The sequence below is a fragment of the Saimiri boliviensis genome, chromosome X, assembly GCF_048565385.1.
Source record: "Saimiri boliviensis isolate mSaiBol1 chromosome X, mSaiBol1.pri, whole genome shotgun sequence".
In the NCBI taxonomy this organism is placed as follows: Eukaryota; Metazoa; Chordata; class Mammalia; order Primates; family Cebidae; genus Saimiri; species Saimiri boliviensis.
The window spans coordinates 25,955,919-25,979,485 of NC_133470.1; the positions used below are offsets into that span (position 1 = coordinate 25,955,919).

General features: G+C 34.1%; 1 protein-coding gene and 1 pseudogene across 1 annotated transcript in view; one reads left to right on the top strand and one right to left on the bottom strand.

The window, feature by feature from the left end:
• IL1RAPL1 (interleukin 1 receptor accessory protein like 1) overlaps window positions 1–23,567 on the top strand; it is a 1,349,174-nt gene that overhangs the window by 381,404 nt on the left and 944,203 nt on the right. The gene's annotated exons all lie outside the window — the stretch shown is intronic.
• LOC120366637 (U4 spliceosomal RNA) lies at window positions 8,190–8,266 on the bottom strand (annotated as a pseudogene).

Genomic DNA, 23,567 nt, shown 5'->3' on the forward strand with positions numbered 1-23,567 from the left:
TATTAGTAGGTACAAAAATTATTGGTATTAAATTTTAATGGCAAAAAACAATGAATCCGCTGGGTATAATTAGTATACCAGACTAGAAAGGGCCTATTCAAAGGACTAATGAAATGCATTCAGTAGTTTAATTCCACAAACTATTGAAATGCTGCTTTATCTTCCCAGTTCCCTTTAGTGTCATTGGTATACTACTTTTACTATTGTTTCCTTAATGTGTTTTTCTGAGTTTGATTTGACATTCACCTCAACATAGATTTGTAAATCTACTTTTGTGAAAGTGATGCGAATGCTGCATTTGCACAAGTCAGCTCATCTATGAAATAACATTCTCCTTAGTCATTGTGAAGGTAAAATAACCTAACTCATGTGGATATATTTTGTAAATAAAAGTCAGTTTAGTTATTTTCATTTTTAATTATAGAAGCCAAAGCTCAGAATATTACTATTTTAATAATCATGAGCAAATTGTTTTTATATGCATTATGATGACAGCAACTCATAATATTATTTAAAAACTTATCATGGAGAACATTTAGAAAATCATATATTTCTCAGGATAAATTAAGATTTGATAAGTTCTCTCTAACATTTTATGGTACTTTCTTAACCTTGCATTTGCTATCACCAGTATTCAAATGTTAGGGTAATGACTTGTGATTTATCTTTTAAGGAATTATCTTTGTATTCTATTTTAAAGTTTCTAAGAAAATTTCACTTTCCTTGCTCTCCCTACACCACTTTTATGAATTTATCTCATATCCACTGGGTGTGCAGTTGAAGTTTAAATGATTTCACAATATACATGTTTCCTAGCTTTTAGACAGTGCATTATGTGTTCAGATTACAAATAGTTAGAAATCTATTTGCCTAAAATTAAATTTTTAATGGCAGTGATTTAAAATTATTGAAAACTTCTTGGATTTTGTTTCCAGTTTTTAAAAATAATGATTATAACTAAAATATTAAAAATATCCAACATGAAAAACATCTACATTAAATAATTGGCGTGTTTTAAATTATAGTTGAAGAATAAAGTGAAAATAGATTAAATGAGATGTTTATTATATTTCCAAGTGGAAAAAGAATCTTCCAGTGTTGGGGATAGGCAGTTTATTTTTTTTTTTAAGATAAGAGAAAAGGTCATTTTAAAATTAGATTATAGTTTTGATCTTGCTCGATTAAAGTCATAGCAGGTCACTTTCATTATGAATTACCTAACCATATTCAAAGTCAGTGATTGACATTTTCATGATTTCTTTCGTGGCATAACCAAAACACACACACACACACACACACAGTGTCTATAAACATATATATGTTTATAGAGGTCCCTTGCTTAATTGTAGCTTTTGACTTAATGCATTAATAATTCTTTTTATGCAAATAAAAACCACAATGAGATACCATCTCATGCCAGTCAGAGTGATAATTATTAAAAAGCCAAGAAACAATAGATGCTGGTGAGGCTGTAGAGAAATAGGAACTCTTTTACACTGTTGGTGGGAATGTAAATTAGTTCAATCATTGTGGAAGATAGTGACGTGATTCCTCGAGGATCTAGAACCAGAAATATCATCTGACCCAGCAATCCCATTACTGGGTATATTCCCAGAGGAATATAAAGCATTCTACTATAAAGACCCATGTATGTGTATGTTTATTACAGCATTATTTACAATAGCAAAGACATGAAACTAACCCAAATGCCCATAAACGATAGACTGGATAAAGAAAATGCTGTACATATACACCATGGAATACTATGCAGCAACAAAAAGGAATGAGATAATGTCCTTTGCAGAGACATGGATGAAGCTGGAAGCCATCATCCTCAGCAAACTAACAGAGGAAGAGAAAGTCAAATAACAGATGTTCTCACTTGTAAGTGAGAGTTGAACAATGAGAACACATGGACACATGGGAGGGGAACAGCACACATAAGGGCCACATGGAGGGTCGGGGGCGAGGAGAGAGCATTAGGACAAATTGCTAATGTATGCAGGGCTTAAAACCTAGATGACAGCTTGGTAGGTGCAGCAAACCACCATGGGACAGATAAACCTATGTAACAAACCTACACATTCTGCACTTGTATCCTGGAACTTAAAGTAAAATTTAAAATAATAATAGTAATAATAACTCATTTTAGTTAATTGTTTAATGAGGCTATATTTTCACCCAAGTTCTGCTTTTATGGAAGTACTTGATGCTAATTATCAGTTACTGATTGTGTGTGTGTGTGTGTGTGTGTGTATCTCCATATATGTGTGTGTGTGTATCTCCATATATATATGTGTGTGTGTGTGTGTGTGTGTGTGTGTGTGTGTGTGTGTGTATCTCCATATAGATATGTGTGTGTGTGTGTATACATTCTATTAACTATTTTCAAATATGTAAAAGTACATATTTAATCCTGGACATGGAAAAGGAAATAACAATGTCTAGCATAGTGTTGAATGAAGGGCATTTATGAATAACACATACAGTGTAATACAAATATATAGTGAGCATACCATTTAAGATTTGATAAATTAAGTATATGTTTAATATTATCAACGAATGGTTAGTACAAAATACGAGATGAGTATAATAAAATCATTAATTCATATCTGATATAAAAATAGTAAAATTTCTGAAGACTGATTTGATTTATGCATATGTAACAGAATCACTCAGTTACCTTTTTGTGTACAATAAATTCAGTCATTTATTTTACTTTAACATTAAGGAAAATTATTTTTCTATGGTAGTTTGTAGGGGAAAGCAATAAGAGGTAGTAAAGTAAGGCCTCTGAAAATGATGCTGCTTCCTTTGTCACCTATACACTGCCATTATTAAGTATATAATTATAGGAAAATTACTTTCTCAATGCCTCACATTCTCACTAATATTATGAAGATTAAAGTATGCAAAAAGATTGTTAGATAACCTATACAAACCACTCCAGAGAATACCTGGTACCTTTTAAGCATTCAAGTGAGCCATAGTTATTAAAAAGAATAAACTTATCCTCCAGTGTATAGTAATTCTGGAACACTAGATATCTAATAGATGTTCTCATTTCAATCCAAACTGTTTATTGGGCCCTTGTTATGTTCAAGGCACTGTGCTAGATTAGGGACATAAAAATGAGTAGGACAGGGTTTCCACTCTCAATTTCTCCTAATTTAGCATGCTTCTTGAAGACGGTGTCCATATATTTTGATAATCTACAGCATTCGATGTAGTAAGGAACATGGCCATGATGTCACTTAATAAAAAGGAGAGAGTTATTTGCTTATATTTATGACAATTTCTTTTTCCTTCTGAAGAGTACAATTAGTATTTATCAGTGCCAATTCTATTATCTACTTAACAAATTTGAACACTGAGAAACAGTAAGGGAAAAACTGAATGCAAAGAAGCATTCACAGCCTTGGACAAATTTGTGTCTGGAACTGCAGGCCAAGGAAGCTTGAATAAGAGCCTCAGTCATCAAGTTGTTCCATTTTCCTTTTGACCATGTAATGTTGAATACCATTCCTTTCTTAAATTCCTTTTGGCCTGTTTCAGATGTATCAAAGTCACAGTTTGTGTGATGAGAGAATCACAGTCCCATAGCACTGCTAAAAGATGTGTGTGTATGTATGCACATGTGTATGTTTGTGTATCCATGTGTGCATGCACACAGACATGGGTGTGTTTGCAAAATTGGGTTTTGGATTTTCATCATTCTGAAGTTTGATTCCCTATTAGAGTCGATTCGCTACATACCAAAGGATATACTAGTTTATTCATGTATTCAAATTGTATTGAGTGGCTAATATGATAGGTGCTATGAGAGGTGCAGAGATGAGGATATTGTGGTCCGTTCTTCAGAAAGCCCTTAAAAACCTACTGTTTAGCATGTAATACGTCAGGACAACAAGTAGTTATATGTGTACTACTTATATGAAATCATAAAACTCAATAAAGAAATATCTTCAGTAAGAATGTGGAAATATTACATTTGTTTTTCTCACGGAAAGCTTCAAGAAATGTAGGACTTATTCTAAAAATTCAAGGATGTGGTAGGCTTTAGAAATGGGAAAATCATGTAGAAGGATGTTTTGGCAAGAGGGAAGAACATGGCTGAAACATTAAAGAGGCTGTTAATGTTTCTTCCAACACTGTGCTTGTTATGAGACCTAGCAGACACTAAATAATTAATAGCTTGAGTTAATCAGCTTGTAGTTAACTGAAAAAGACTGTTCTACAGAAGAAATATGACTTCTTACTGACTAGAAGTCTACTATTAAGACCTAAAGACAACTGTAGAATTCATAATGTCTTCTTCAGTTCAAAAAAATGAGAAATTTGGTTATGATTCAGCATCCCATATGTTAAAGTTATATAAAATTATTTACTGAATTTATGTTCTTCATTTAATTCTTCTAATTTTAATAAAGGGCCTACTTCCGGACACATCAGCTCTGAAACACTGGTTTCATTCTGCCTTTTCACCTCCTAGTTATGAGGGTGGGTGAAGTTGTGCTTTTTGACCCTCTTCCTTAGACCCATTCAATGTTCCTGGTCTGATCTAACCTAGGAAATCTCTCCCCAGGCCTCAGGAGAAGGTAGGATTGATCACCAAGCAGAGAGAAGGTAATATGATGAAACTGAATTCCCGGACAGATGTGGCATTGAGCTCAGGCACTTTTTCTGAGTGCCACTGGTCACAATGCTGTAGGTAAATTTCCTTCCTTAAAAAAGAATGGGGTAGCAATGTCCCTGAAGTGTTACAAGAATTTTAGATAGTACATGTAAAGCAGCTATAACATTCAGCACCTTTAACAGTAATTCAGTAAGTATTCAACATATGCCTAAATGGCAGTTGCTAGTAAATTAGCCCCTCCTTATCTGTAAGGTATGTGTTCTAAGACCTTCAGTGCATGCTTGAAACCACCAATAGTACTGTGCCCTATATATACTATGTTTTTTCCTATGCATACATACCTATGATCAAGTTTATGAATTAAGCACAGTAAGAGATTAACAACAATAGCTAATAATAAAATAGAACAATGATAGCAACATACTATAATAGTTGCAATGAAATAGAACAATTATAGCAATATGCTGTAATGAAAGTTATGTGAATATCTTCTCTTTCCTTCTGAAAATATCTTATTGTACTATCCCTTGGGCAACTGAAACCATGGAAAATGAAGCTGTGGATGGAGGATCACTATTATGTTATTATTATTTGAATCAAATAATTAGTCTCTACGAATAGTGGTTGGTAAATATATCTTTATTGACTAGTAGAGTGCTTTGAGTTAGGAATGAACACAGTTAACACTTAGGACAGTCTCCAAAATGTTCTTTAAAATAATCCACTTTGTTTCAGCTATATTTTATGTACTCATCCTGCTGAAAGAAAATTCTTCAAAGATAAATACAGAAAAAAGTTTAATTGGGAAAAAGTGTTTTTTGTTTCTTAACATAAATGAGCCTTGTGTGCTTTCATTTGCACACACCTTTACCAAGGTAAAAGTGTTTATGTATTGTCGACAAAGTATTGATAGACTATACCAAGGACTGATCCATTTGATTCAGTGCCTGTTTTAGTAAAGTTTTATTGGAACATAGATATTGCTTAATATACTGTCTGTGGCCATTTTCACACTATAACAGAGTTGACAAGAGGCTTTATGGCCCATAAAGCTGAAAATACTTAACTGTCTGGTCCTTTACAGGAAAAATTTGCCAACTACACGTTTATATTTAGTATGCCATCGAAAATTGTTTTACAGTTTAGTGTTTTATTCTTATAGACCATCCGCCTTTTATGACTAGTATTTATAATTGTGGATATTAAATATATAGTACACATTTATTCAAATTTGATGAATTTGATTAGGGAACAGAATTGATATCGACTTAGCCTTGTTAGAGTAAATATTACAGTAGGTTTCAGAAATATAGTATCCACTTTTATTTTATCATTTACAGCCCCAATTAAATTGTCTTGCCTTTCTTTCTAGGACAATTGAAAAAAATAATAAAGTGCAATTGACAAAGACAATGTAGTTCACTACAGTGGAGCATCTGAGCTTCCTGCCAGCCTAGAGGGAAAAGGAAACATAGATAAATACTTTTTTAATCACGAGAAAATAGGAAGTATATCAATTACTACAGCAAAATAAATATTATCTTGATGCTGGCTTTTAATGACCATAATTATATGAGCTGTTATGAGGCAGTATATGGTAGATGTTAAAAAGGATAAACTTGACATCAGGGAGATTTAAGACTGGATCCCAGTTCTAGTCCTCATATACTCTCTGGCTGCAGGCAAGTTACTTATTCTTTTAGAAATTCAGTTAAGTCTAGTTACACTATAACTACAATAAATAGAATACTATAGAGAATTTTCCCATATACACTTTGATTTGTCTTCATTTATGGTGAAACTATAAACACAGAAAACATTCATTTTGAAGATTAATATACTTAAGTATTATTTAAAGTTAAAAACACATTTCCAAAAATTTTTGTTTTTAAAGTTTGTATTTCTTAAGGTGTTAAATATCCTGAGCTTGATGTATACTTTAAAAGATTTTTTAAAAGATTTTAAGGGATCTAGTATTTGGAATAAATTAATGGGCATTTAAAAAAGTTATGTTTACAAATTATAGGGTTATATGCACACGCAAGAAGAAATTTAAATGTAACGTACATAAAGACAATGTAAAAGTTTATTTCTTGACCTTCCTAATCTACTTAAAACTTTTAGAAAAGCTCTTTCTTCAGATATATGGACCAGCTTTCTGTCATTAGCAATTAAAAAAATAATATAAAAAATAGAATATACATTTTCTCATTTAAGCAAATTTTTTACAGTCATTATTTTTGTAATTTTTTTCCAGTTGACGAAAATATAGGGTGCACTTTAGGGAATACAGTCTTCCAGTATCACTAAGAACAGGGAAACTACTGTGGACATATTCTACTCGAAGTAAACAAAACCATTATTCATGACAAGTATGTTTGAAAAGAAAGGAAAAATGTTCTTATGGAAATATGTAATGTTTAACATTCTTAGAATAAAGTACATTTGGTGACATTTTTTAAAGGATAAACAAAGGCAAATCTTCAATGTAATAATACCTATCTCCATTGTATTTCTGGCTTTTAGTTTGATATTAACAGGAATATATGCATAGATATATTAGCAGGATAAAACAAGGGTTGTGATAAAACTGAATTCATTTTTGCTAGAATTATAAATAGTTTACACATTAATGGAAGTCCACTGTTATGGTTAATTCCCTGAGAACTTGATCTGTATAATGGGTTTTCATTTTCTTTACAAATAATTACTTGCTGTTTAATATTTCAAAAAACTATAGTGTAGACATATTAAATTGTTCAGTAAAGCTCATTTGTATTCATTGTGAACTCTTGAATATGGAATATAGCAGCCAGTGAAATTGATGGTGTTTTCTTGTTATAAATAATACAAAAGAAAATCCAAATCTATTCAATTAAATTTTTATGTGAAAAACTTCAGCCATATTCTAAAACAGCTACATAATTTACATTACAATCGTTTTTTGGCTAATCAGATACCCAACCATATTTTAATAAATTTCCCTGGGAGAAGAAATGGGATTTAAGTTTATTAATCTGTATGGCATGCAATTAAGCTAACATTAAGATGACCAAACCAATATGTTTTATTCCATTTGGAATAGGATCACTTCTTTAGAATAGTAGATATTTGTGAAGTTACAAAGACCCAGAAAATGTACATTCTTTATGAATTTTACTGCCTGCTTATTTATTATTCCACCTTGTTCTTGGAAGATTTTAAGTTCTTTATAAAAATATATACATTACAAAGTAATAATAGGTAGAGGAGGGAATTGGGGCAGTGTTAGGAAGAAAAACTGGTACCAGAAGTGAGGCTGTCCAGAGGTGGATCGGAAATTTTTGTCTAAACTTTTTAATACTCATTGCAAGAAAACGTGGTCAATGGAATTGCACCTTTATGAATCGAAACTTTTTTTACATTAATTACAGGAGGTCAGATCTTCCATTGTAGATAAAAACAAAAGTTTAGTTTTAATTCCAGATCATTTAAAGGCAGTCATTTTAAAATTGCATCCTGCAAAACTGCTTTCTGTCACCTGCCTGTTTCCACACCATATCTATGGGTTAAGTAAGCCAATATTTCAATTAGCAATAATCGCGCCTCGGCTAAACCTCATTGGCTACGATACTGCCACTGCCCAAAGCTAAATAAGCCAATATTTAATACGAGTGGCATTATTTCAAGATTTGAAAGTGCCTCATGAATCATTAAGGAGAGGTTGAATTATGTCAAGTGAGGTTTTACTATTACATTTAACTAATACTTTAAAAAATGTAGTCACTTTCATATAGTACGTAAAACTCTGTTAACTCAAATAGTTTCATTGTCTCTGATACTTAATACCTCTATCATTGATAGCAGTGAATTGCTCGTAACCAAAGATACAAAATTGACATAGTGTAAGATTTGAATTTCAGGTTTCTTTCTTTTAATATCCCTCAAAATGGGTTTTAAAATAAATTAGTGAAATGTCTAAGTCCACACTTAGAAATCTAGATAAGCCAATAGTTTAATATAGTGTCTTTAATGTTACAAGATTTGTGAGTATTGGCATGTGGGTCAGAAAACAAGGGGATTGAATTCTAGGTCTGCTCCATTTTTATTGCAATTTTAGGCTTCATTTTAGCCCTTCAAACTAGAAAAGAAATTTGTTTAATTTCTACAGTTTTTCTGAATCTCAGCTTTTGTCAGTTTGTGTGTGACTGAATTGCCCCCACTTCAGTTTAGGTTATCATGACCTACATGTACTCTTTAAACATATACAATCCAATCTCATTGTCACCTTCCCCACAATATTAAAAGGAAAACTCTGCAAAAGATTAAAAAAAAAAAACAAAAAAGCAAAAAAAAAGAAAGAAAATGAAAAAGTTCCGAACAACATGAGCCTGAGAAGCCTAAAAACAAGTCAAGTTAGAAGTGGTAAAGGCGATTGAGAGAAGTACAGTAAAGACATAAACATCTATTCTCCTTTCCTCACTTACCCCACGTTCATGTCATTTGCCTGGTTTATTTACCTGAGGATATATGCTCATTGGAATGAAACTGTATTATGTTATTTTATACTACACATAAACATTAACGGATATATTACCATTTAAAGCATATTAACATATTTATGATGTGAAAGATATAATTGATCTTTAAATGTTATATTATGCAGACATCCTGGATAGTTATTACTCAGTTGTTAGAATATTTTTATTGGGGTTCTGGGTGAACTGAAAAGAAATGATTGTTCTTATCATTTAAAATAATGAAATACAGATTCCTACTAGCCAAAACATTTTATCAAACGCATGACAGGAATGAATTACAATGATATAATGAAAGATATATGTAACAGATAATCTCTTCATGGATGGCCATAGGTACAGATAAGATTTGTGCTATTTTTTTGTTTGTTTGTTTTCCTTGATAAATTGTTTTTCCTTGCGTCTTTTGTGATAATTTGGGGAGTAGTTATTTTGTTTCGCATTTACTTTTGCCTCTTTAAAAACACTGCACACATGCTAGAAATTTTACCTAATAAACTAGGTCTTCAAATACATTAGGTGAAATCATTAAAAATTACTTATATTTAACTAATTTGACCCGTAAGAAAAACAGTCTTATATAGTTTAACCCAGAATTGAGGTGGTTATTTTTATTTCCCACCTGACATTGCATTTTGTGTCTCCATTTAACTATAACTAAATTTTAAATACATTGAGTTTTTTTTTTTTTTTTTTTTCTGAGACGGAGTTTCACTCTTGTTACCCAGGCTGGAGTGCAATGGCGCGATCTCGGCTCTCCGCAACCTCCGCCTCCTGGGTTCAGGCAATTCTCCTGCCTCAGCCTCCTGAGTAGCTGGGACTACAGGCGTGCGCCACCATGCCCAACTAGTTTTTTTTTTTTGTATTTTTAGTAGAGACGGGGTTTCACCATGTTGACCAGGATGGTCTCGATCTCTTGACCTCGTGATCCACCCGCCTGGGCCTCCCAAAGTGCTGGGATCACAGGTGTGAGCCACTGCGCCCGGCCTACTTTGAGAATTTTAATCAAGCCCTTCTTTTAAGATATGATTAACTTCTATAATTTATATATATATATATATTTCTGTTAAATATGTAATTATTATTTGCACATATTTTACCTATTCCTATGTCTCCTACTGCCTTCAATATTTATTTCTATTTCTTTTCTACAACACCAGCCTCAATTCATTAGTGTTTGTTTTTTGTTGTTGTTGTTAGTATATCACTGATTTTTACTTTATCTCTGATCACTTGTAGAATGAAATTTTTTTTAATGCTTTAAAATATTTTTCATTTATTTGTAATTGATCAATATTGTATATATGTATTGTGGACATGATGTTTTGAAATAGGCATACAATGTTGAATGGCCAGTGGAGCCAGTTATATGTTGCATCTCTCTTAGGTATCATCTTTTTGTGATGAAAACTCTTGGAATCTATGTTTTTAGTGATTTTTAAATAATACATTGATATTAACTATAGTCATGATTTTGCACAATAGATCTCTTGAATGTTCCTTCTATCTTTCTGAAAATTTTTATCCTTTGACCAACACATCCTCAACCGTGCCCTATCACCCTCTGGTAACCACCATTCTACTATATACTTCTATGAGTTCAACTTTAGTAGAACTTGAATTTGAATGGTTTATTTCTTTATTATTATTATTATACTTTACGTTCTGGGGTACATGTGCAGTACGTGCAGGTTTGTTACCTAAGTATACACGTGCCATGGTGGTTTGCTGCGTCCATCCCCCCATCATCTACATTAGGCATTTCTCCTAGTGGTAGCCCTCCCCAATCCCCCCCTGCTACTCCTCCCCTAGCCCCCCACACCCTGACAGGCCCTGGTGTGTGATGTTCCCCTCCTTATGTCCATATGTTCTCATTGCTCAACACTCTTTTATAAGTGAGAACATGAGGTGTTTGTTTTTCTGTTCTTGTGTCAGTTTACTGAGAATGATGGTTTCCAGCTTCATCCGTTTCCCTGCAAAGGTCATGAACTCATCCATTTTTTAGCTGCATAATATTCCGTGGTGTATATGTGCCACATTTTCTTTATCCAGTCTTTCATTGACGGACATTTGGGTTGGTTCCAAGTCTTTGCTATTGTAAACAGTGTGAATGGCTTATTTCTTAATGTTGTACACATCTGATTATACGAGTGTCTTTTCATTTCCTATGGGTGTGATCTAAAGCCTAGATGTATATAAATTTGGGGTCATAACCTTTTATTGCAGTGTTCTATAGACATGCATGCAAATCCGTACTGGGGCAAGTAAGCTATGGAGCGTCTGTGCAATAGGATTTAGCCATTAAGGAGAGAAAGTGATAAGTAGTAGAAGAGGCCAGCACTAATTTCTAGGATTATGAAGGAAGATAGTAAAAGTCCCTTTTAAATAGTTTAGCCGCCTTACCATCTGAAGTAGACAAATAATTTTGCAAAGCTCCTCTGACTTCAAACTTCTAGTGAGGGTTAGAGGATCTCAGTGTCATGACACAGACCCCCAACCGGAGCAGATGGGGCTCAATATAGTTTCTCCACTTCTGTAGAGTTTTAAGTAAATACAGTTCTAATTACAATTTGTATTGGACATCGATTCTAATAATTCACAATAATGAATTGAGGAAAACTTTAGTAAAATAAAGAGGAATGTCTCTGACAAAAAAAAAAAAAAAGGTTTTCCTAAGTAATTAGATTGGAATAAAATGCTTACTATCATTTTTCTTTTGTTACAGAGAAAAAAGATCTGAAGATAAATGTCTTCAGCTCTTTTTAAAATAACCTATATGTTCCTCTTTTATGTATATCAAGATACATGACAATCAGCATATTTTAACTATAAAGAAATGTAACATCATTTTTGAAATGAAGAAGGACAAATAATTAAATTACTTATAATCTTAATACCCGATATTTGTTTAGATTGATACTTTATTGTGTATCTAATTTTTAATATGTATTTATTTAAAATAAAATGCAAATCATTCGGTGTAAACTATTCATATCTTGCTCTTTTTACATGCAAGGAAGCATTCCTTAATATCCTTACATATTTTAAGACTCTCGTTTATAATGGTGCATATGGCCTTTTATCCTAGTGCTGTATTTTCAAAATCAATTATAAGTGGAAATTCCTTAGAATATAGTTAATAATCTTAATTCTTGGCTGCATATTATTGGGAAGCTATTTTCTATGACTGACATTGTTATCCAAGTGACTGTTCATTCCCTCTCTCCCAAATTAATTATAATTGCTTTGGCTTAATATTTAAATATTTCATATATTGCCAGTTGTCTCCCGAGAAGCAAAATTGACAACCTTTGAGAAGTATTGGTCTAGATAAAGGTATAATTTTATTTTATTTTTTGAGAATATATATGAACATTTCCTTTTCTTTTTTTTTTTTTTTTTTGAGTCAGAGTCTCGCACTGTTGCCCAGGCTGTAGTTCAGTGGTGCAGTCTCAGCTCACTGCAGTCTTTGCATCCTGAGTTCAAGCAATTCTCCTGCCTCAGCCTCCCAAGTAGCTGGGACTACAGGCATGCACCACCACACCCAGCTAATTTTTTTGTATTTTTGGTAGAGATGGGGTTTCATCATGTTGGCCAGAATGGTTTTGATCTCCTGACTCTGTGATCCGCCTACCTTGGCCTCCCAAAGTGCTGGGATTATAGGCGTGAGCCACTGTGCCCAGCCAAGAAAATGGTATGAACATTTCTATCTGTGTAGACATTTAATTTAGCCAAAGAATAAACTAGATTTTTAAATCTTATGTTTCTTATATAAGGTGTTACTCTCCCTTTAAAAGAGCCCAAACTATCTAAATCCACTTATTTACATCATTTTAGCCCTTAAGACATAGTCTGGGAGGAAGAAGTACAGCTTAGGAAAGGCATGATAAGGTATATATTTGTTATTTTCTGAAGTTTAGGAACATCAAATATTTTGCTGTGAGTCCTATGTTCTTTGGAAGAAACATAATCAGATTTGATTTTAATAATCTGATTCTCTATTGGAAAACATAAACAATGTTTTCTAGTCTGCTTACACATTATGAATACAATCTTTAATAAAGATGAAGGCCATTTGGCTTAAAATTAAAATTAACTTTTCTTATGTTTAGCTTATTTTTCTGGCAGTACCCCTGTGGTTTCAGATTATTTTCTTTTCCTTTTCCTTTCCCATTTCCATGTTTCAGTTATTAAACTTTGAGATTTTATTCCTAGATTCCTGGTAGTAAGACTTTTTTTTTTTTTTTAATTGTACTTTAGATTCTGGGATACATGTGCAGATCATGAAGGATTGATGCATAGGTACACACATGGCAATGTGGTTTGCTGCCTCCATCCCCCTGTTACCTACATCTGGCATTTCTCCTCATGTTATCCCTTCCCAATCTCCCCACCCCCATGCTGTCCCACCCTCATTCCCTCCCAAAAGACCCCAGTGTGTGATTCTCCCCTCCCTGTGTCCATGTGTTCTCACTGTTCATCACTTCCCTATGAGTGAGAACATGTGGTATCTGATTTTCCGTTCTGCTGTCAGTTTGCTGAGAATTGTGGTTTCCAGATTCATCCATGTCCCTGCAAAGGACACAAACTTGTCATTTTTATGGCTGCATAGTATTCCATGGTGTATATGTGCCACAGTTTCCTTGTCCAGTCTATTGTCAATGGGCATTTGGGTTGGTTCCAGGTCTTTGCTATTGTAAACAGTGCCACTAGGAACATGCGTGTGCTTGTGTCTTTATAATAGAGTGATTTATAGTCCTTTGGGTACATACCCAGTAATGGGATTGCTGGGTCAAATGGAATTTCTATTTCTGGGTCCTTGAGGAAGCGCCACACTGTCTTCCACAATGGTTGCACTAATTTGCACTCCCACCAACAGTGTAAAAGTGTTTCTATCTCTCCACATCCTCTCCAGCATCTGTTGTCTACAGATTTTTTAATGATTGCCAATCTAACTGGGGTGAGGTGGTATCTTAATGGGGTTTTGATTTGCATTTCTATAATAATCAGTGATGATGAGCATTTTTCATGTTTCTTGGCATCATTTATGTCTTCTTTTGAGAAGTGTCTGTTTATATCCTTCTTCCACTTTTGGATGGGTTTGTTTGTTTTTTTCTTATAAATCTGTTTTAGTTCTTTATAGATTCTAGATATTAGCCCTTTGTCAGTTGGGCAGATTGCAAAAATTTTTTGCCCATTCTGTTGGTTGATGCTTTCTTTTGCAGTACAGATGCTCTGGGGTTTAATTAGGTCCCATTTGTCTATTTTGGCTTTTGTTGCCAATGCTTTTGGTGTTTTAGTCATGAAGTCCTTGCCTACGCCTATGTCCTGAATGGTTTTGCCTAGGTTTTATTCTAGGGTTTTTATGGTGTTGGGTATTATTTGTAAGTCTTTAATCCATCAGGAGTTAATTTTAATGTAAGGTGTCAGGAAGGGGTCCAGTTTCTGCTTTCTGCACACTGTTAGCCAGTTTTCCCAACACCATTTATTAAACAGGGAATCCCTTCCCCATTGCTTGTTTTTGTCAGGTTTGTCAAAGATCAGATGGTTGTAGATGTGTGGTATTGCCTCCAGGGCCTGTGTTATGTTATTTTGGTCTGTGTCTCTGTTTTGGTACCAGCACCATGCTGTTTTGATTACTGCAGCCTTGTAGTGCCGTTTGAAATCAAGTACTGTGATATCTCCAGCTTTTTCTTTTTGCTTAGGATTGTCTTGGCTATGCAAGCTCTCTTTTGGTTCCATAAGACCATGCTCGTCTGGGGATCACCTGCAGGGGCTGCTGAACAGTAAGGGTGACTGCCAGTTTATTCTTCTGTTATCTTCATCCCAGAAGGTTACCTGCCAGATGTTGGCCTGAGTTCTCCTTTATGAAGTGCCTCTTTGAGTATACTGGGCTTGGGCAGCTGCTTGAGGAGGCAGTCTGTCCCTTATAGGAGCTGAAGTGCTTGCTAGGAGCTTTCTTGTTCCATGCAGAGCTGCTGGACAGGTACTTTTAAGTCTGCTGCAGTGAACTCATAACTGCCTCTTTTCCCAGGTGCTCTCTCCTAGGAAGGTCAGCTTTATTTATAAGTTTCTGTCATGATGCTGCCATTTTTCATAGATGCCCTGCCCTGCAAAGAGTGGTCTAGTCATAGTCTGTCAGCAGAGGTGTTGCTGAGCTGCCGCAGGCTCTGCCTGGCTGCCATGTGAACTGCCTTGGTAGTGGCGGACTGCCTCAGCAGTGGTGGTTGCCCTTCCCCCCACTAATCTGGACTGTCCAGGGTCCAGCTGTGCTTGCTGGGAAACTCTCAATCCAGAGTGTTTCAGATTGTTTTGTGGGGGTGGTACCCGCCTAGCTAGATGGCCTGGCTCCCTGTCTCTGCCCCCTCCCTTTCAGTTGAATGGGTGGCTCTGTCTCCCCAGTGTTCCAGATGCCAGTTCAAATGGGCCCCCCAGGTTTGTGTAAGATTCTGTGCACCAAGCCAGCACCGGCTAAAACCGCCATGCTGAAAACTTGTGGCACATTTCAGCCTGCAAATCTCCTGGTCGGTGGGCAGTGAAAATTTTTTGGAAATGCGGTGGGCACTCGCCCTCTGTGTTGTTCTTACTGGGAACTGCACTCCAGAGCTGTTTCTATTTGGCCATCTTGGATCCTCCTCGCTTGGTAGTAGTAAGACTTTTGTTTAATTTTTTTTTCCCAAAAATTACATTTGATTTTAATTATTTCACATGCACAGAGAGCCTTCCTTATCCATGGGTTCCACACCCATGTATTAACCAACTGTTGATTGAAAATATTCAGAAAAAAGTAAAATTATAAGTAGCTATATACCAATAAAATTAATACAAATAAAAAATACAGCATAACACAGCATGTGTTGTAATACACAGTATTACATTGTATTAGGTATTATAAGTAATATAGAGATGATTTAAAGTATATAGGAGTATGTGCATAGATTATATACAAATACTGTAACATTTTATTTAAGAAATTTGAGAATTCTCAGAATTTGGTATCCATGGTGGGGTCCTGGAACCAATCCCCTGTGGATACTGAGGGATCATTTTGTGTGTGTGTGTGTGTGTGTGTGTGTGTGTGTGTGTGTGTGTGTATGACATATTGTTTCTTGGCTGTATTAGCTACTATCAAATTTTTATACTGTGGCATTTTTTATTCATGATTTTGATAACTCCCTCAGTTTCTTGGAGTGCTTTTTGAAGGATTTTGTTCAAGAAAAATACATGAGTAATATATTTTCTAGGATTCTCTAAATTGGAAGATATATTCCATTGCTGTAATTTCTTGGCTGGAAATACAATTATTGAATCAACCATTCTTTGAAAAAATCCGTGGGCAGTGCTTCAACATTATTTGACTTTTAATGCTGCAAAGCAAAATAAGGACAATTTGGATTTTTATTCTTTTGGGTGCAACTTGTTTTTGCTGCCTGGAAGTATATTATGTTTTTTCTTTGCCTTTGTCATTTAAATTTGTGGCCAGAATATGTTCATTTTTGGTTGTATCTCATAATATTGCCTTAATAAAGGTTATCTCTATTTTACATTACATATTCCTCTGCATACACCCAATATATGTATATCAATTTATGACTCTATTGCATGTTTTACTCTTATATCTGTAAATCATATCAATAATTAATACATTGAAATTAATAAATATATGGAAGATGAAATTAAAATTAATGAAAATTGAATGTCTTATAAATTATTTTATGCTGCAAGGGATTAATCAATGCCATCTCTAGGAATGTGCTCATCTTCCTTTGAAGGCCATGGTCCTGGAAGACTGGGGATCCTTAAGTATGCGTGTTTGGGTGCTACTATATTCCTGAAAAGTTTTCAGAAATTGTATTTTTTATTTTGGCATTGATTTTAACTGCTCTTGTTCCATCATTCCAGATCCACTGTAATTTTTAGTTGGGCTTGTTTTTCTGTGCAAAATTCCATCATCTTCTGTCTCTCATTGCTACTGCTTCTAGAATTTTTAATTGTGATAAAATATAAAATATACCCTATTTCACCTTCCTTCCCTCACCCTACCCCAACTTCTTGTGGAAACTTACTCCTTTCACAATTCATTTTATTTTCGTATGTATCACTCTACCCTATTTTCTCTGTGTATTTGTGCTTATATATATTTGAATAAAGTATACCCTATGTTGTTTTCTGTGCTTTGTAATTGTGACTTAATCATATATCTAGCCAATTTTTATGAGTGTATATTTAAAGATAACATGTAAAGTAATCCTTGAAAATATTTTAATACTTCTTTAATTTTATAAGTAGATGTCAGTGGTTAAAAATTCATCAGTGTAGAATGGTAAAATGTAAGAAGAAGCCATCAAAAGCTTCCACTTCCATCTGCCTCCACCATTTTTATTTCCAGGAATAAACATTTGAGACTTGCCTATGCATTTTTACATAAAGTATCTATGCATATGCAGACATATGTCTATTAAGTAACTGGCTTCTTTTTGCATAAATCATATCAGTATATCTCTGCACATATAGATTTATTTTTCTTTATTCACTCTGTAGTGTTCCATACAATAGACATATTTTCCACTTAATGACTAAATTTACCATTCATTTCATCATGCATGGTTGGCTCATATACACATTTTGTTATTAAGATGCATGCTATGGTGCTTATTCATCTACACATATTTTTCCCTATTGGTAGGAATTTAGCAGTAGAATAAATTTCTGGTAGCCAAGTTCCTTGGGCAAAGGGTATGTGCATTTTGTTTCTAGATATTTCCAAATTATTCCCCGGATATATTACAGTTTGATACAGCATAAATTTGCTTCTTTGCTTTTGAAGTGCAGGTTTTAATTTTTCCATTTTCTTTTTGTTTCTGGATTTTTTTCTCATTTCTTGTTATCCAAAAATGTTCTCCTTTTGTGGGGCCTACGTCTTCTCTTATACCCTATTTGGGTAACCAAGCATTCTTGAAGTAATTTCCATAATTCTGTCTTTTCTTTAAGGTTTGGGATCAGAGTCACAGTTTATGGTTTTGCAGTAGTTTTTTTTTTTTTTTTTTTTTTTTTTTAATTGTGTATTTGAGTGTGTGAATTTTTCTTTTGTTTGTTTCTGGAATATACACCTTAGTTCTCACTACAAGACAGCTTGTTTGTCATCTTCTTAGCTTTGTATACTGTCCACTTGTGTAGAACTGTAAAGGAATGTTACACACACAGACACACACACACATACATACGCACACATAATTAAAACTCAGTCTCGTATTACATTAGCTCAGAACTCAAAGTCCTTTAAGGAATGGATGAAAAGGTGGTAAACAATTTATTTTTCATCCGTACTTAGAAAATGCTCATTCCCATACTTCAGGTTGAAAAAGAACTTCAAATTTCTCTTTTAAACGTCCCCCATATAATAGAATTGATAGTAAGATAATTATTTATGTGCATATGAGTAAGTTTTTTATTTAATACCCTGCAATTAGCACCTGCATTTCAAGATACAGAATTTGGGTTAGGTTCCAGTTTGATCATTTATTTAAGAATATGTTGAGCTTGTAGAAGGAAAGTGAGCCTTTTTTTCCTCTGTCAGAAGGTAGACAACAACACTAAAGGTCTGAAAAAAATGCTTTCTGCATAAAGCATTTTTCTTAATTGAACAGTTTTTTGCTCCCCTTAATTCAGTTCTTTTACCTAGTAGAGAAAATAAACCCTAGGAATTAAGTTATAGTCTCTAAGGACAGCTTCAAAACTTCACAACTCATTGAACTGGCATAGTATCAGAGCGACTTGCACTTGATTTCATTTTAAATCCTCTAGTTCTTTGCCTATAAGATTGGCATTGATTTTAGTGTAGCTTTCACATGGGCCCAGGTTGCAATAGCTGTCTATCAGGGATGTGAGTACTAATGTAATAAAAATAATAAAGCAATCTGTTGCTCTTACTTGTTGTGTCCTTACAAGATTTCATTTTCCTTTACACCATGAAGTTATTTAGTAAAGCCATCTGTCATAAAGAGCACTGTTAGAAATACAATTTTCTAATGATGAATAAAAGTAACCTTTTCCAGGGCAATTTATCGATTAATTTGATAAATATGAATTTTATACTTTTTATTCTGTGGGCTCCATGTTAGGCATGTACTAAAAAGGACCCACAAAGCCCCTTTAATTATTTGGAGTGAGTTAGATGATGGGGCTGCATAATGGCACCAATATTAACTAAACATTAAGTTAGATAAGATGCGTCACCTTGGTTTTCAAACATATATACACAGAGGTCCCCAATTTAGAGCAAAACGGAAGTTTTACAATTAGGCTTATAATGAAACTTGCAATTTTTGTTAAAAGAAACCAATCCTTAACATTAATAATTGCCAAATTGTATTTCTCTCCTTTTCTAAAGAACTATATGGTTATGCTTTATTTTCTCAAGCATAAGTGGGATGTTCTTTACTTATTAGTCACTTATGAACAGAAGTTATTACTCTTGTTTTTCTTATTTCCTCTTCTTCCAATTAGCTGACAGATCAAGAAATCTAAAGATGAGAATGCCTTGAGGTATTCAGATATCATCTACAACAGGGAAGAACGGTGACTGTGAGAGTGCCAAACTTTGCTGCTAGAAGACAAAGTGTTGTTATTTCTTGACCAACTCGTGTGCTTTCTAATAGTCAGTGCTTTTGCTTCCTTATGTGGCTTTGCAAAATGATCATCCTCTGCCATTTCCCCCTCTCCTCTTGTTGTTGGCTTTTGTTTTCAGTCTGTATGACACATGAGCAATTTAAAAATCTTTCGTGGCCAGTATTATACATAAATAACACAGTGGTTGCAATGTATAAATTAAGCAAACCCAAAAGTTATCCAGCTGTAGATATTGAATGCTAAAATGCTGTTTTATCAAATATTTGGTTCTAGTATCATCATCTAAATTTTAATGTAAAAGCCTACATCAAACTTTGACTGGAACAGTTATAGCTGATTTGAGGTCTTTCCCTCTTCTAGATTAGTGACATTTTCTATTAAGCATGATTTCTTTTTTCTTTACCTGTAATCATTTAGACATCAGAAAGAAGACCATTGATATTATAGTCTAGAGCCTATAGCTTGTTGGAGGCTTTCTTAATGGTTTTCCACAAGAGGTGACCAACTCAATCAGTTCAATTTTCGTCAGCTTCAGTTTGGTTACAAATTCTACCTTTTGCCTTGTAAATTGACTGCTGCTGTGATATATAGCACAATGACCAATAGGCAGAGCTAGGCCAAAACAGTGAACAAACAGTTGAGCTTGTGGAACTGGTCTCCTTTGCCCAGTTACATGAACACTGCAATAGTTGCTAATTTCTGCCACTCAAAATATGTTATTTTTCTCTACGAAAGATGAGGATCCCTTTACACAGATCACTTGGTAGCTCCATCCCACTGGACTTGGTCCAAACATTCATGATTTAAGTCGTATAAAATAGGCACTGAAGCTTCATATACTATTGGCCAAAATTAATTTCATAAGTCTCACATTACACTTTCAGCTTCATAAATGTTCAGATTCAAATCTAGCATTTAGATTTATCTATGTAACTTCCTTTCCTTCTTTACCCTTACATCTATGTACTGTTCAAAGTCAAAACTCTTAAATTTAGTCCCCTTGGTCATTGAGAAACTTAAGCCATTAAAAACATTTTTTTATTTTCAATAGATAACAGATTTTCTTCTTATTCCTTAATTTAGAGATTTCCCCTCAAGCCTCTACCTTTAAATCTCTTGTCTTTCTATAAGCTCACTACTTTGGTGATTTACTATTCCCATGACCTTACTTATCATTACACGCACTTGACATTTAAACACCTAGATCAAACCATTCCTGAGTTGCACATCCCAACTTCTAACTTCCCTATGAACGTCACTAGTTGCCTGACTATATATTGACACATACAATTATGAGTGTTACAGTGCAGGCATGTGCAGCCTAAGTCTAACAAGCAAGATACACTCACTGAATGAATGTTAAAGTGGAAAAAGTCTTCCACCTTAAAGGTTATTTTAAATAATCCCTAAGGGATGTAAAAATCATCTTTACTTACATTTTAATTTGTAAAAAGGATAATGATGTTTTTAAAGCAGTCAGAAATCTTGTGCCTGGGTCCCTGTGGTGTGCCTCTTTTCAATTACTGTAAGTGGCTTCCCACGTTATTTTCTCATAAGGGCAGTGGGGCCAGATGGCATGCTATCTACTTATTGAGAAACAAAAGAGAATTTCTTCTTTATAAATGTAATCTAAAGCATAGTTTTGAAAGTCTCATAGGCAAAGATCTCCTTTATAAAATGTAATATATAATTATAAGTTGGTAGACTTCCTTTTGATTTCTTGGCTTATTTTGGGTATACTTAGATTACTAACAACCCTTGGTTAGGAGCCATGAATTCCATAAGCCATTAGTTAATTATTACTGTACATAATTATTAGTTAGCTAGTGAAGTATCGCTTATTATTAATTTTGGGGGTTCAGATACAAAGTAACATCAGGTATAAGGAGTTTATGGAAGTTCAAAAATGCAAATTGCGAGTTATTTTATACTCATTACTCATCATATAGAAGTTCTGGTCCTGCCACTTCCAGGCTCTGTGAACTTAGGCAGGCAAATAATGTATGTCCCTAAGCTGCTTTTACCCAAGTACATAATGGAATAATAAGGTCTCACAGAACTTTGAGGAAAACATTAGAAAATCCATTTGTAAAATGATTCTATAATAACCAAGGAAATTGTTAATAAATGACAGTATTCTCATAAAATATTATGAGTTAAGCATTATGTAGAAGGAAAATAAATTTCAAATATGTAATAAATATGGAGGCAATGCTCAAAATTCAATTTTATGTGAAAAAAACAGGAATCAAAATTCTAAAGATGTTATGCAAATGTATGTGTATACTCGCATGCGGGCACATTTGTGTGCATGTATATGCACATACTCATATAGAGATGGGATGGCTGCAGAGGTAATAACCAACCGGAACAGTGGTGAGAATGCATGTTATTTTCTTCTTTATATGTTTCTTTGGAAGTTATTAGTAGTCAAACTTATTAGGTATTATATACACTTTTTGGACTAATTTATTGAATATAAAGAAGCCGTTTTTAACAATGGAATGATGGGAATTTGTTTTCTATAATAAAAGCCGTCTGTCTGTATTATCATTATTTCATCCCTCATACTTTGACATCTGTGTCAGTGCCATATACTATATGGTTACGCCAGCTAATTGACAGTATATGCTTAAATAAGGAGGAAGTCTAAAATATATAGCTTCCGTCCTGCCTTAAACCAGAGCTTGTTGGTGTGAAGCCACTGTATTGTTACATTTATTTACTAATTAATTTAAAAGGATTTCTAAGCTAGGGTTTTGATTACTTACTAAAACCTCTAGAGAAAAATGTGTGTTTGAAATTATTGTGTCATTCTAGATTTTTCTTATACCATTACATCATGTTTTTTCCCAATCTGGCTTCCTGACTTTTCTTCTTGAAGTTACATGATTTTTAGTCTCATTCTTAAGAGATTTGGAAATGTAAATTGAGTTATTCAGGCAAAACATTGAATTTCAAGACGTTGTTAGAAGCCAGCTTGCCATTATATAGAAAGCTTTTTTTTTTTTCAGTGTAGGCATTTTTGCTCAGTTTTTAGAAGATTTAGGATGTAATACTTGAATAGCCACATACTGATTTCTTAATTGTATTTGTGTACGTTAATTCCTATGATGATGCTTGTTAAGTTTATAATTTTGGTTGATCTTGGTAAGGTAGATGAAAAAATTATAGCTTTTAGACTCTCACAGCAGTAATGTCCACCATTTATCACCCTAGTGTTAATTTTTTTAATAAGACTAAGAAATTATATTCTCAGATATTCAGGAATACAAATTTTATACTGTAGCACTATATATTTGGGTCTTTGGATAGACAATATTTTTGCTTATTTTTTTCAATTTATCTTTAGAAACATATGTCACACATGATATATGTGTCACACATGATATATGTGCCATACATTATAGAGAGAGAGAGAGAGAGAGAGGGAGAGGGAGGGAGAGAGAGAGAGAGATGGAGTTTCACTCTTGTTGCCTAGGCTGGAGTGCAATGGTGCAGATCTTGGCTCACTGCAACCTCTGCCTCCTGGGTTCAAGTGATTCTCCTGTCTCAGCCACCCGAGTAGCTGGGATTACAGGCATCCGCCACCATGCCTGGATAATTTTTTTTGTGTTTTTAGTAGAGACAAGGTTTCATTATGTTGGCCAGGCTGGTCTTGAACTCCTGACCTTAGGTAATCCACCACCTCGGCCTCCCAAAGTGCTGGGATTACAGATGTGAGCCATCACACCCAGCTGAAACTTTTATGTCTTTATGTTGACATAAAATTCTAAACCGTGTAA